Source organism: Budorcas taxicolor, chromosome 2, assembly GCF_023091745.1.
Source record: "Budorcas taxicolor isolate Tak-1 chromosome 2, Takin1.1, whole genome shotgun sequence".
In the NCBI taxonomy this organism is placed as follows: Eukaryota; Metazoa; Chordata; class Mammalia; order Artiodactyla; family Bovidae; genus Budorcas; species Budorcas taxicolor.
Genome location: NC_068911.1, coordinates 65,871,464 through 65,884,236, shown reverse-complemented (window position 1 = coordinate 65,884,236; position 12,773 = coordinate 65,871,464). Strand labels below are relative to the sequence as shown.

Here is a 12,773-nt window from a genome sequence, read left to right as displayed (position 1 = left end):
CCTGGAGAAGGGGATGGCAGCCCACTCCAGTAATCTTGCCTAGAGAATTGCACGGATGGAGGAGCCTGGCAGGCTTACAGTCCATTGGGTTGCAAAGAGTTGGACACGACTGAATAACTTAGCATGAATGCATGCATGCAAGCTACCTCAAGACAGGAATCCTGAATGCTCAGAATGTCTGCCCAAGCCCTTAGTTCGGTCACCACAGAATCAGAGTATTTTGACTCTTTGGGCTGCTCTGCATTGCTGAATTTTAAGTTGCTACTTGCTAGGAGAAGGCAATGGCACCCCACTCCAGTACTCTTGCCTGGAAAATCCCATGGACAGAGGAGCCTGGTAGGCTGCAGTGCATGGGGTCGCTGAGGGTTGGACACGACTCAGTGACTTCACTTTCACTTTTCACTTTCATGCATTGGAGAAGGAAATGGCAACCCGCTCCAGTGTTCTTGCCTGGAGAATCCTAGGGCCGGGGGAGCCTGGTGGGCTGCCGTCTATGGGGTTGCACAGAGTTGGACACGACTGAAGCGACTTAGCAGCAGCAGCAGCAGCAGCAGCAAGGCAAAGTTGAAGGTGAGAGGCAAGTCTCCATATCAGCAGTAGCTGGATGAGCTTTGATGGGATGAGGAAAGATGGAGTTTCCAGGGCTTTGACATTCAATTCTCTTGTTATATAGCAGCTATAAAAAAGTCACTAGCATTTTCCAGTCTTCTTTACTGATACACACCAGCAGCAGGAGAAATGAGGGTCCTAGTCTCATGCCTAATTTGGTTGCCTAAGTGGTGAAAGGAGCGATGAGGCACCCTGAGCAATAGGGCTCATGTCAGCAGATTTGCCTAAGCACAAGTCCCCTGCGGAAGTGATTGAAATGGGGAAACGTTTCATGTGAGGTCCCTTTCCTGAAAAACCCAGTGTGAATGATGACTGAAGGTCATTTCTAAAGTTATTTTCTATAATATGCCTTTGCTGAAAATGGAAGAAAATGAAAGATGCTAATGTTAGAATATTATGAAGCTCAATGTTGTACACACCAGGACATTTCACATTGAACTTAATGAGTCACCCAGGTGTTCACTGACCAGTTGCTTTCCTAAACTTGGAGACTATTTTTTTCTTATGCAGTGCTCTGCTCTGCCCATGGCTTAAAAAAAAAAAATGTAGGATATTACAGCACCGAAAATATTACTGATGCAGATTTTATTCCCAGACCATTGAGTCTGTTTAGATATGACACACTCATAAAAGCTCATGTTTATTGAAGAGGGTTATTAAATTTACTGTAAGATTTCATAAAGACCCTTTTAGGTGAAAAATGCAGGTAGAATGGTTTGAGTGGGTGCTTTATAAACCTTTTATGAGCAAAAAAAAAAAAGTTCTAAATGCAAAAGTCTCACGTGGAAAGTAAAAGCAATTTGTTTTTCTCATTAGGTACCAGACAGTCGGCTAACATGAAGATGACAGATTTTGAGATCTATGAAATCAGATCTTTTAACAGAGGACTGCTAGCTGCTTACCTTCTCTATCAAAATAAGTGTTCATTCCAAGGTTAGGTACAGACATGTGAATGTCTGCCTGGTTTGGAAATGTTTCTATTTGAACCCTAGATACATTGTTGAGAGAACTGCAATACAGTTAGTTTAAAACACATGTATGCTTGCATGAGCCCCCCCCCCCCCCCCCCCAACACACACTGTTACTGAATACAGTGTAATTAAATATATTCATCACTGCGTTCATTCAGAGTGGTACAATAAAAGTATCTCACACTGTTTCTCTTCATTACTATGCAAGACCAGAGATTATATTTCTTGATTTGGAATAATGCCAGAGAGTCATTTCAATATTTGAGCCTTATATATTATTATTAATCATGATGATGAGGCACTTTTAAATATTCATGATACTTTGCAACAATTTTTATTAGCTGTTTCTCTTAACAGCTGAATCAGGGCAAGGAAAAAATTACTATTCTGTTGCAGATAAAGAAACAGAGGCACAGATATGTGACCTCTGGATCACATGTGGGTATGAAAAGTCACAGTCTTGTATTTTTACACTTTGATACTGAAGCTTTTCTTACAAAATTTTTTTTGAGAATAAATTTTCACATTAGAAATTTCAGATATATTTGGGAAGCTAAAAATTATCCTTGAGTAACAGTGTTGGGCACATAATAGGTTTTCAGTAAAATATTAGCTAAGGTGAAGGTGAAGTTGCTCAGTCGTGTCCGACTCTTTGCAACCCTGTGGACTGTAACCTACTAGGCTTCTCCGTCCATGGGATTCTCCAGGCAAGAATACTGGAGTGGATTGCCATTTCCTTCTCCAGGGGATCTTCCTGACCCAGGGATCGAACCTGGGTCTCCCGCATTGGAGGCAGATGCTTTAACCTCTGAGCCACCAGAGGAGCTAAAAAGAAATATATAAATATTTGTTAGAGGCTTAAAGCAAATGATTTCAAAATAATGTTTTATATCTGTAAAGGTCACATATTTTGAGTTAATTAATTAAAAATATGGTAATTGGAATAAGACACCAGTGTTAAGGAAAAGGGACAACAGGCTCAAAATAGAGTTTCTTGTGCTAAGCCCCATGTCACCAAACCAAGACTTAATACCTAATTTCACTACAGTTGTCAACCTCTCTCAGAAATGGAGTCTTAAACCAGTCAGTCTGAAATGACCTGCTTAGTACCAGTGTTGCCTGATAGTCCTCTGCTGTCTCCTAAAGGAAGATGACCATGCCACAATCTGCTCTTTGTTAATATAACTTCCTTGTCCCTCCCCTCTTTGCCTATGAAGCTTGGAGCTCCTTTCTACCTGCTAGATTGGATCCTCCTTGATTCATGAAACATTGAATAAATCCAATAAAATTTTAAAAATTTACTCAGTTGAATTTGTTTTTAAAGCAGTGTTGGTGGTAGTGATGAGATCACAAAGAAACTTCTGATTGCTTTGGGGATAATAAGAAACACAGGTGCCAGTGTCCACAAACCCTTTGAATTCTCTGTCTTTCTTATTGTTTCTGAGGGCTGTGAGCAAGTTCCTCTTGGTTCTGAACTTTCCTCTCTTTGCATTGAGTCCCCAATCTAATTGGCTTTCCAGTCCAGGGTTAACAAGTCAGTTTAGACTGACATTGTTACCAAAGCTATTGCCCCAGAATCAAACCCCTGCCCATTCTGCAAATGGAAACCAGCTGCTCTTATCTAAGTCCCAGGAATAAGCAGCAAAGAGAAAATTAAGAATTGGTTAAAACCAGCTAGGCCCATGGTGGTAGAAGTTTTGACTTCTATTAATAGAAGACCTTGAGCATTATTATGCACTCATTGTTCTATATTAGCATTCTAAATGACATTCCCATCAGCACATGACAGTTGACAGTTGTCATGACACCAACCAGAAAGTCCATACAAGGACTGAATAAGAGTTGCGTTAGTTCTGGGTCCAGACCACACCCCTGTTCTCTGATAAGTTATGAATATTCCTCCCTCTCTTTCCTGTTCCTCGACCCTCTTATTCATACAGTGTTTCTGCCCAAATCCAGTTAAGTTGATTTGTGAACTAAGTTCCTGCTCCTCCATTCTTTGAGCACTGAATAAAACTTACACTGTTGCAATCTCAATATCAGTTTTGTTACTGGCTAGGTGAATCCAAGCAGAAAAATGACCTCTCCAGCGAAGACAAGGACCTGGGCTGGGACCCTAATCCCCAGTCCAGGGCTTAGAGGGTCAGCTTGAGCTGGCAGACAGTTCCAGTTGGATCCCAAGACTTTAGCCCGTGGTTGGTCTGCAGTCCTCATTTGTTGGGGTCTGATGGTCCATACTGTAGCCCCTTTTCGGGAACTTCTAGTTACGTACACCTAAAGCCTTCTCTTGGCCAGTGCCTTCTTTTGGTGGAGTACTATATCTTTGGTTACTACTGGTGTCTGCAGTCTCATTTTCTTGGTTACTCTTGGTTTCTGTTAATGTGCACACGGGGTAAAAGAATAACAGATCTATGCTAATGAGAATCTTGGAAGCCAAAGCCCCAAAATTAGTGGGCTTATGCTGAGCGCTCACCACCTAACTCTAAGACTCTCATCATAGGATAATTGGTCATGGAATGGGTTAGAATGACAGTAGGTCACCTGCCAACCTCAAGAAAATTTCTGTGCAGACGTATGCTGTAAAACATTTCACAATTCCCAACACAGTAATAGGCATTAATTCCTATTAGTATTAATTTGACTCTTTGGTATTAATTTGAGGTTCCTCTGAGGTATTAATTTGACTCTTAGAGGTCCAAGGACTGACTAAAGAAATAAGATCCTTAATTTCCAAAGAGGTGAGTGTGCCACCTTCCAGCACACCTGCTTATTTTATGTCTAAGAACTGTGGTCCCAGCAGCTGTGGCTATCTAAAAAAATGGCAAAACCTTACTAAGGCAATCTAGAATTACAATGGCATTATGAGGAATGTTTCAATTAGATAAGATCATTTAGGAAGTGCACTTGAAAGCAAGGACTCCCAAATCAAACAGACTGGGATACCTCCAAAAGACTCCCAAATTCCAAACTAGCTCATTGAAAAATTTCTTGCGAAAGGTTACTGAGAAAAACACAAGAGGTACCTAAAACAAAAGACTGTAAGACTGATATAACTCCCATTGCTCCCCTGCATCCTCTTTTATTTGATTACTGATTCTAGTAGTTCTCCGTCTGAATTTTTTTTCCACTCTGAAGAGACTACAAGAGCACAAGCAAACGTTTGCCAGGTTAGCGACCTTACAGTGTACCCATATCTACCCTTGAAGAGGAGCCTTTTATGGACCCTTCCCAGGGTTGATGGGACTCTGAAAGATTTCCTGGTAAACTGCTGGGTTATTCCCTTAAGTCACTAAGGAAAACTAAAATTAAAGTTAAAGGAAAATCTTACCAAATTTGGTAATACAAGAGCCTGCAGATGGGAAAACTGGCAGAAGCCACTGAAGGATGAGAATTACTATCAGAGTCAGCTCTCGAGAATCTCTGTCTGTAGTACCCAGCAGAGGGGCAGATAAAACTTGTTGTCCCTTCATTTCCAAATCCAGACCCATTGATTACTGATTCTTTCTCTCCGAGGGGCAGCCATTATTTTCTTGTCTGTCTTGTTTTATGTCTTGAGAACTTGGCTTGGTAACCACCAGTTTGGAGGAATCTCAAAGCTGGCTGGACAAAAGTGTGTGTTGAACTCTGCTTGCTCTGAAGGCCTTACCAAATTGCTGCCAGCCCTCAGGGAAATAACCTCTTTTTTTTTTTTTTTCTTTTGGCCATCTTGGGGAGAGTCTCTGAATCTTGAAAGAGTAATATCTTTTGGACCCTATTTAGGGACACCTTTTTGGCCCATGGGTATTCAATACTGCCAGAAATAATTAGTTTTTGCCCTTGCTGAAAACTGACAAGACATTTGAAAATATTTTTTAAAAAGTAACTCTATGGTCAGGAATTGGCCAAATGGGAAGCTGATATCCAGAGCTTGATAGGAATTTTTGTTTCAGGCTTCCTCTACCAAGCTAAATGTACCCAGAGGGAGAGAAAAACCTTCTGAAGACTTTGTTGGAAGGATTTACTAAAACATTCCAAACAACTCTAAATTCAGAACATAGAAATCTTTTGATTTCCATCTTAAATCTTCTCCCTGATATAAAAATGCAAAGTGAAGGTAATGCGGTTGGATGGACACTTAAGCCTTTTGGTATCACTTAGGTTGCAACCCAATTCTTTGAGAAATTGAAAGCAACTGTCCATATCTTACAAATCTTTGCAAAACCAGAAATGCAGTTCAAAGTCCACCTATCCTTTTTTAACCAATCCCAAAACCTTCCTTATTCATCTCAAAAGGCTTATAGGTATTGTAAAAATTTTGGCTTTAGGAAAAGAGTCCTTCTTAGAGGAACTTGCATTCTTTCCCTGTGCTTTTGAGATGTAAAAAGCACCTGGTCGTCTGGTCATCCCCAAATTCTTATTCAGGCCATTTCTAAAAACAAAAACACCTTCAGGGATATAATTCTACCAGAAAGAAAACAAAAGGGGAAAACATTATTTGTAATTTAAGCGGATGAAAAACTGTAAGTGTCTTCTCCCCAAATATTAGTAAAAAGTTTTAGTCATCAGAGCGGGTAACCTTAACTTATTTCATTTGCCAGAAACAGAATTTGGATCCAATGTCTTTAATGACTAGTGAGTTTTATAATATTGTACCTGATTCATGGCTAAAATTTTAAAACAGAAGCTATAAGGTGTTTGTCTGTTTATGCGTGTCTATATATGTGTGTGCTGTAGATGTGTGGTATTTTCTATCTCCAAATGGGACGGCCAAAATTAACCTGTAAGAGAGTTCTGTTTAATTGCCTTAAAGAAAAATTAAGCACTTACTATGAAATAAGTATTCCTAAAACTTCCAGAAATATAATAGGAACTAACCCAAGAATTTTTCAAGTTCACATGATCTAAGATAATCTTTGGTAAATAAAAGTTAAAGTTTGTTAGCTTAATTATAAAATAAGTGTGTTATCTGCAATAAACTGTTATCAACATTCAAAATAATGCAGGCATACAACCTTTATTCTACCTGGGTTTACTAGTCAAATAAATTCATGTTATCTGTGTTACAAAATGTTGGCAAGTAAAATAACTTTCTATGATGACATCTTCATGAGCAACCCAAACATAATTGTTAAGAACAAGTGAATTAAGTATATGTAAGTGGTATAAGTTTCTAGGTGAAATTTTCAGCAATTCTTATGTTTTATGTCTACTTAATGGAGAAAGGAATGGCACCCCACTCCAGTACTCTTGCCTGGAAAATCCCATGGGCAGAGGAGCCTGGTGGGCTGCAGTCCAAGGGGTCGCTAAGAGTCGGACACAACTGAGCAACTTCACTTTCACTTTTCACTTCCATGCATTGGAGAAGGAAATGGCAACCCGCTCCAGTGTTCTTGCCTGGAGAATCCCAGGGAAGGGGGAGCCTGGTGGGCTGCCATCTATGGGGTCGCGCAGAGTCAGACACGACTGAAGCGACTTAGCAGTAGCAGCAGCAGCAGCAGCATTGTGTCTACTTAAATAGTTTCCAAAGTCTTTTTGGTTATTTGAAACCTTAAAGTTATATTAAGATGAAGTAAATGATGAATATTAATTGAATATCTAGATCATTTTCAAATAAAATACTGGATACATTAATCATTGCACATAGGTGTACCCGCTTTTGGGTTCCTTTTAGAAAAGAACTAATGGCATTTGGGTTTATTAGTAAACAGGTTTTGTTCCACATTGAAAGTTTACTATGAGGAAGAATATACTTCAAGAAGTTATGAAATATATAAGTTTGCTAACCTATAATCCACAGAATGCTAGTATAACAAAGTCCACAATTGCTTACTTCTTAGTTTTCATTAGGAATCAAAGATTTAAAAGGTTAAGAATTCTAAACAAATGTGTATGAAAAGTAGGTAAGGAAAGTAAAATATTTATTGTTCCAGGATAAGAAAGAAAAAAAAAATAGGACAAAATTGCAGAAGGTTTGTGAAAAAGGAATCCTGGGAAAGGAATTTTATGCACAGTCCAGCTGGTTAAGATTGCAATACATTTATTTAAGATTTTTAAAAACTGTTTAATAGCAAAAGAATACTAGTTCAAAATTATAATTGGTTTTCTCTCTGCTAAAAGGGCAAAGTTTTTTTTTTTGTTTGTTTTTCTTTACTTTTGGCCTGTTTTTGGTAACAGATTGCAACAGTTTCTTTACCTTTTAGGTAGTCTCTCTGAATAGTAAAGATTTTGGTGTCTTAACTGTGCTTCATATTTTTTTTTTTAATCAGATGTTTGATTCCTTAAGAAAACTGCTTCTCAGTATTAAAAGAGCTAAAGTTTGCTCACAACTATGTAACTTTCTGTATTTGCCTTTAACATATCTTCCATTGTCACCTGGGTTAGATAATTAAGCATTATTTCATAATAATCTGTGATCCATTTAGTTAAATGTTCAAACCTTATGATGTTTTGATAGCTTTCCCAAATGAAGTTGTCAATGAATTTTTTTTTTTTATCTTGAACTAATTTTGGGATTTTCCAGAGGGCTCCTGGAACATGTCAAAAATTTTGGTTCTCTTTCCTTGTAAAAAGAGATATATTAAACTACCTATGCTTATTTACTATGATAGATTAGATGGGACACAATGTTAAATAAGAAGTAGTACTATGTCTTCTTTTTGTTGTATTTATATAGGCATATGTTATAAGTGTTCCAGACATTGTATGAAATTCCTGGAAATTTGCTGGTTCTGGTATAATATTATCAGTTGGCAATTCCAGTTATTATCTTAAAACCCTGTGTATCATAGGAATAACCAAATTTATTTGTCAATTCCATCCTAATGAACTCTCATCAAATCTTTAACCATGAGCATTTTAAAGTCTTTTGTCACAAACAGTTATTGTTTTATTCTGATGTTTTTGCAAAACAGGCTCATGAAAAGACACTCCTGACCACTGACACTGCTATGAAACTAGACGGCATGGGGCCTTAGGGACATGTCTCAAAGCTCAGGAAGGCTGCATCTGACATCTGGTCCTGTGCAAATGCTGGAGACCTCCAAATCAAACTGACAAGGAAGAGTAGTTGGCATGGAGGTTTATTGTTTCCACCCAAGATGCCAGATCAAGACTTCATACTTCAACTAAAAATGAAACCCCTTCTTCTTGTCTTTCTTTCTGTTACTCTGGCATTGTTCTGGAAATATGTCGATATCCATACCTTCCAGGCCATCGCTAAAGAGAGGTGACCTTTCAAACTGCTGGATTTGGCATCAAAAACTTTTTTCTGTCCGTGATGCTAGAGAACCCTTGGTCCTCCCTTTGACCAATTTTCCTTCTAGTTCAGTGCCACTATAAACCACAATCAACCCTCCTTATAAGTCACAGAGTCTGCTTTTACAGTTAGACCATTCAGTGCCTTGTGTTCACCTTTCTTTGATTATAACTGTACTTGTCCAGTTGGATACAATACCTATGCAAAGCAAAGCACATTTATACCCTCACATTCTTAGGGTAATCTAAATCAGATATGCTCTCAAATATGAGATCTCACCAGCACTACTCATTTTTGCAAGGAATTTAGAACAACTTTTTATTTTAGGGTAGGAGATTTACTGACTAAATGCATTGAAAATGTAACTGACCCTTGGCTGGAACAGGCAAACACAACAATTCCCTGCAAACAAATTCATTAACAGTGGTGCCTTAGTGGAAGTGGTTTGTGCTCTGTCAGGATTTATCTTTGTCTATTGTGGTTATCATTCTCCTTGGGCCTATAGATAACTGAGCAATGCTTCTTAGGTTATCTAACTGTGCTCTTGCTGTGCTGGGCTGTGCTATTGCTTCAGTCCGACTCTTCGCAACCCTATGGACTGTAGCCCGCCAGGCTCCTCTGTCCATGAGATTCTCAAGGCAAGAATACTGAAGTGGGCTGCCCTCCAGGGGATCTTCCCAACCCAGGGATCAAACCTGCGCCTCTTAGGTCTCCTGCATTGGCAAGCAGGTTCTTTACCACTAGCGCCACCTGGGAAACCCAACTGTGCTCTTAATCAATCAAACTGAGACACCTCACCGGCCAGCTCCCCTGAAGTTACATCGTTGAGTTAGAAAGGACCTGCCACGAGGCATTAATGACTCAGGATTTACTTCTTTTAGAAGGTCCCTACTTCCCTGGTTAGGAAGGGATATCAGAAAAGGAACAAAGAGAATGACTGACTTAAAAAATGCAAACCAGTCATGACCTGTGACTCTCACACAGAGAAACAGCAGAAACTGTGAGAACTTCAGAATGGTAGCTGGGAGTGGCTCCAGTGCCTTAAACTGTGATCACATCTCTCAGGCGGAGAGTCTGATCTATACAGGAGGGTTGTTAACAACAGCAAAGATAGAGACAACAGGCCCCAAAACAGAGTCACCTGTGCTAAGCCCCATGTCACCAAACTGAGACTTAACACCTAATTACAGTTCCAACCTCTGCCAGGAATGGAATCTTAAAGCAGTCAGTCTGGGATTACCTGGTCAGCACTAGTAAGGTGATCTGCCTCACAGACCCCTGCTGGCCCCTGAAGAAAGGTGACCTTGCCACAGGCAATCTGCTCTTTGCTAGCATAACACCCCTGCCCTGCCCCTTCTGCCAATAAAAGCCTCCCCTTTTGTATAGCCCCACAGAGCTCCTTTCTGTCTGCTAGAAGAGATAATGCTCAATTCATGAATTGTTGAATAAAGGCAATAAGATCTCTAAAAAATTTACTCAGGTGAATTTTTTTTTTAACACCAGTTAGTGGGTAAGTTGGATATATTGTGTCTTTCAGAGTTAAGTGATAAATCACTGCAGGATAATAATGAGTGCATGTGTCTCCAACAGCTTTTCGGAAAAGGTACAATGTTCTAAATGTAAACTAGTGGACCAAAGAGATAGTGAAGATTTATTTCCTATCTGTTGGCAAAAATAGATTTCTTTCCTTAGACTATTAATGATGATGCAGTAAAAATGTTTATACAATAACCTCAGTTAAAATTATAAAGCAAAGGTAATATAATTGAAATACCTAAAATCCCTAAAGGGCCACCTCAGCCATAATAGTATTGAGACAGATTGCATCCCAGGAATGTCGCTGTTGGCTATACATCAGGGGAATCTAACAATGGTAATGCCACGTAGAGCTTACGGTCACCGAAAATTGGTTAATCTGTACCCACTGGTGTCTTTGTGTTTTATGACTGTATTGCTCTTGAAATATCTGGATTTGGTGTCTTAATTTAGGTGGCTTAAATATATTAATAGTTCCCTCAATTTTCACTCAATAAGTTAAAAACATTATGAATGTTCTTTCTTCAAAATTGTGTGGTGTAGTTATATCACTGTTCAAAGAAAATGTCGTGACGTATACATCCACGCACTTGGCTTCCCTTTATAACAGCTGGGCGAGGCGGATGCTGCTTGTGCTATCAAAGGAGAGCAGGATAAACATTTGTCTCCATTTTTAGACTGTCCATCAGGTCATTCATCATGGGGCCCACTTTTTCAAACTTCTTGGATTTTGAACAATTTGGCATAATGAAATAAGTCAATCTTCAGTTTGTTTTTAAAGATATCATCATAGGCAGTGCTGGGAATGAGAATTCTAAGCTTAACACAACCTGTGGTTATACAGTGACAATGTTTTCTGACTAGACTTTATTGTTTGGACCCAATGATTACCTTTTGCTCTGTTTAAATCACATTTGGTGGTCAAAGCAGCCGCCAGGGAGGGAATGTGGACCAAACCGTAGAGCCTTGTTATTCAGGCCACCTGAGACTGTTCCGTGTTTATGGGGGAAACACGACGTTATACCCCATGACGAACCTGGGAATTCATTAAACAAATGCTTATTGAATGCCTATTCAATATTGTGTGAGAGGCACAGTGCTCAGTCTGCTAATAGAGACTAGAGTCCTTATGAATAGTCTGCTGTACTCTCGTTTCCTGAGATGAGAATGGCCTGAACCTAAAATCCTGGAGGGGAGAGCCCATTCTGATGATGCTGGCAGCTTGGGAAGAACCACTGTGAAATAAGGCCGCAGGGGTCACCCGCAGAACAAGCACAACAGCACTCTGTTTCTTGTGTCCAGTGAAATGTTGGGCGGAAGAAGGTATCTAGGCTTGTGTGACAGCAGAGTCTACCTGTCCCTGTCACTGTATCACCTGCCTTTGCCAGTAATACATTTCCAATGACTGAGCACTTTACGCACAGCAGGTGGAATTAGAATGGTTTCAGGAATTTTTAATACTCTTCTCTCTTGTGAATGAGTTCCTCTGAAATCAGAGAAATACTGATTTTAAAACATGTGCTTCTTAAGTACACGGCTGTTTAAGGGGTAATCAGATTACATGGGTATTGAACTCGAGTTCTGTCATCTGTTTACTGTCTGTCCCTCAACCACACCTCTGCCCATGCTTAAAAAAAACAACAACAACAAAGTAAACAAAACCAAACTCCCCAAATGTTTTGGGTCATCTCCTCTTGCAAAAGCTTGCGGCAGTTCTCAAATTTGGAGTCACCACTATCTAAAGGGAAGTTCTGTAACTCTCTCTCCCTCCCATGGACGATTTGCAAAGCTGTAAATAACATCATAAAGTCAATTAGACGCTTGCAGTAAAAACCCTCTTTTGATTTTCAAAATCTACAAATCCTAGGCAGTCTGTCTCTAGACCTCATAGTTAAATATTTAAATAGTTAAATATTCAACTATTCCCTTCTTGTAAACTCATCCAAGTGTATCACTTTGCTTATGTTTTACTAATCAGGAGATGACAATAAGAAAACATCTATATGCATATGTTGTTTCTTTTAAACATAATCTTCCGTGCTTAAAACTTTCTCTTTTGAATACATGCACATGGTAAAAAAATTAAAACTGTATAAAAGAAAAAAGTGAAAAGCAAGTCTCTCACCCCTTCTGCTGCTTTCACTTTCCCCAGCCAGAGGCAAGCCTGGTCCCCAAGAGCTTGTGTATCCTCCTCGAGATATTCTGTGCACATACAAGCTAATCTTTCCACTCACTTTTTAAAAATGGGCGAACATTCTGAACAGTTTTGAACAGCAGCCCACTCAGATCAGTGACACCAAATGTGTCCTGGAAAAACAAGATGCCAAGACACTTGAGATCATCATATTCAGCTGGGCATATTGGCTAGGACACTCCAGCTCACGCTGTCCCCAGCTTATGGGAAGCACAGCTAAGAAGGTTGT

The 12,773-nt window shown here is 39.5% G+C and overlaps 1 long non-coding RNA gene across 1 annotated transcript; it reads right to left on the bottom strand.

The window, feature by feature from the left end:
- Window positions 1-1,974: 1,974 nt before the first annotated feature.
- Window positions 1,975-12,534, bottom strand: LOC128043940 (uncharacterized). Its single transcript, XR_008198977.1, has 3 exons — window positions 12,476-12,534; window positions 11,242-11,386; window positions 1,975-2,405 (listed from the first exon to the last, which is right to left on the bottom strand). It is a non-coding gene; the product is annotated as an uncharacterized LOC128043940 (long non-coding RNA).
- Window positions 12,535-12,773: the final 239 nt, after the last annotated feature.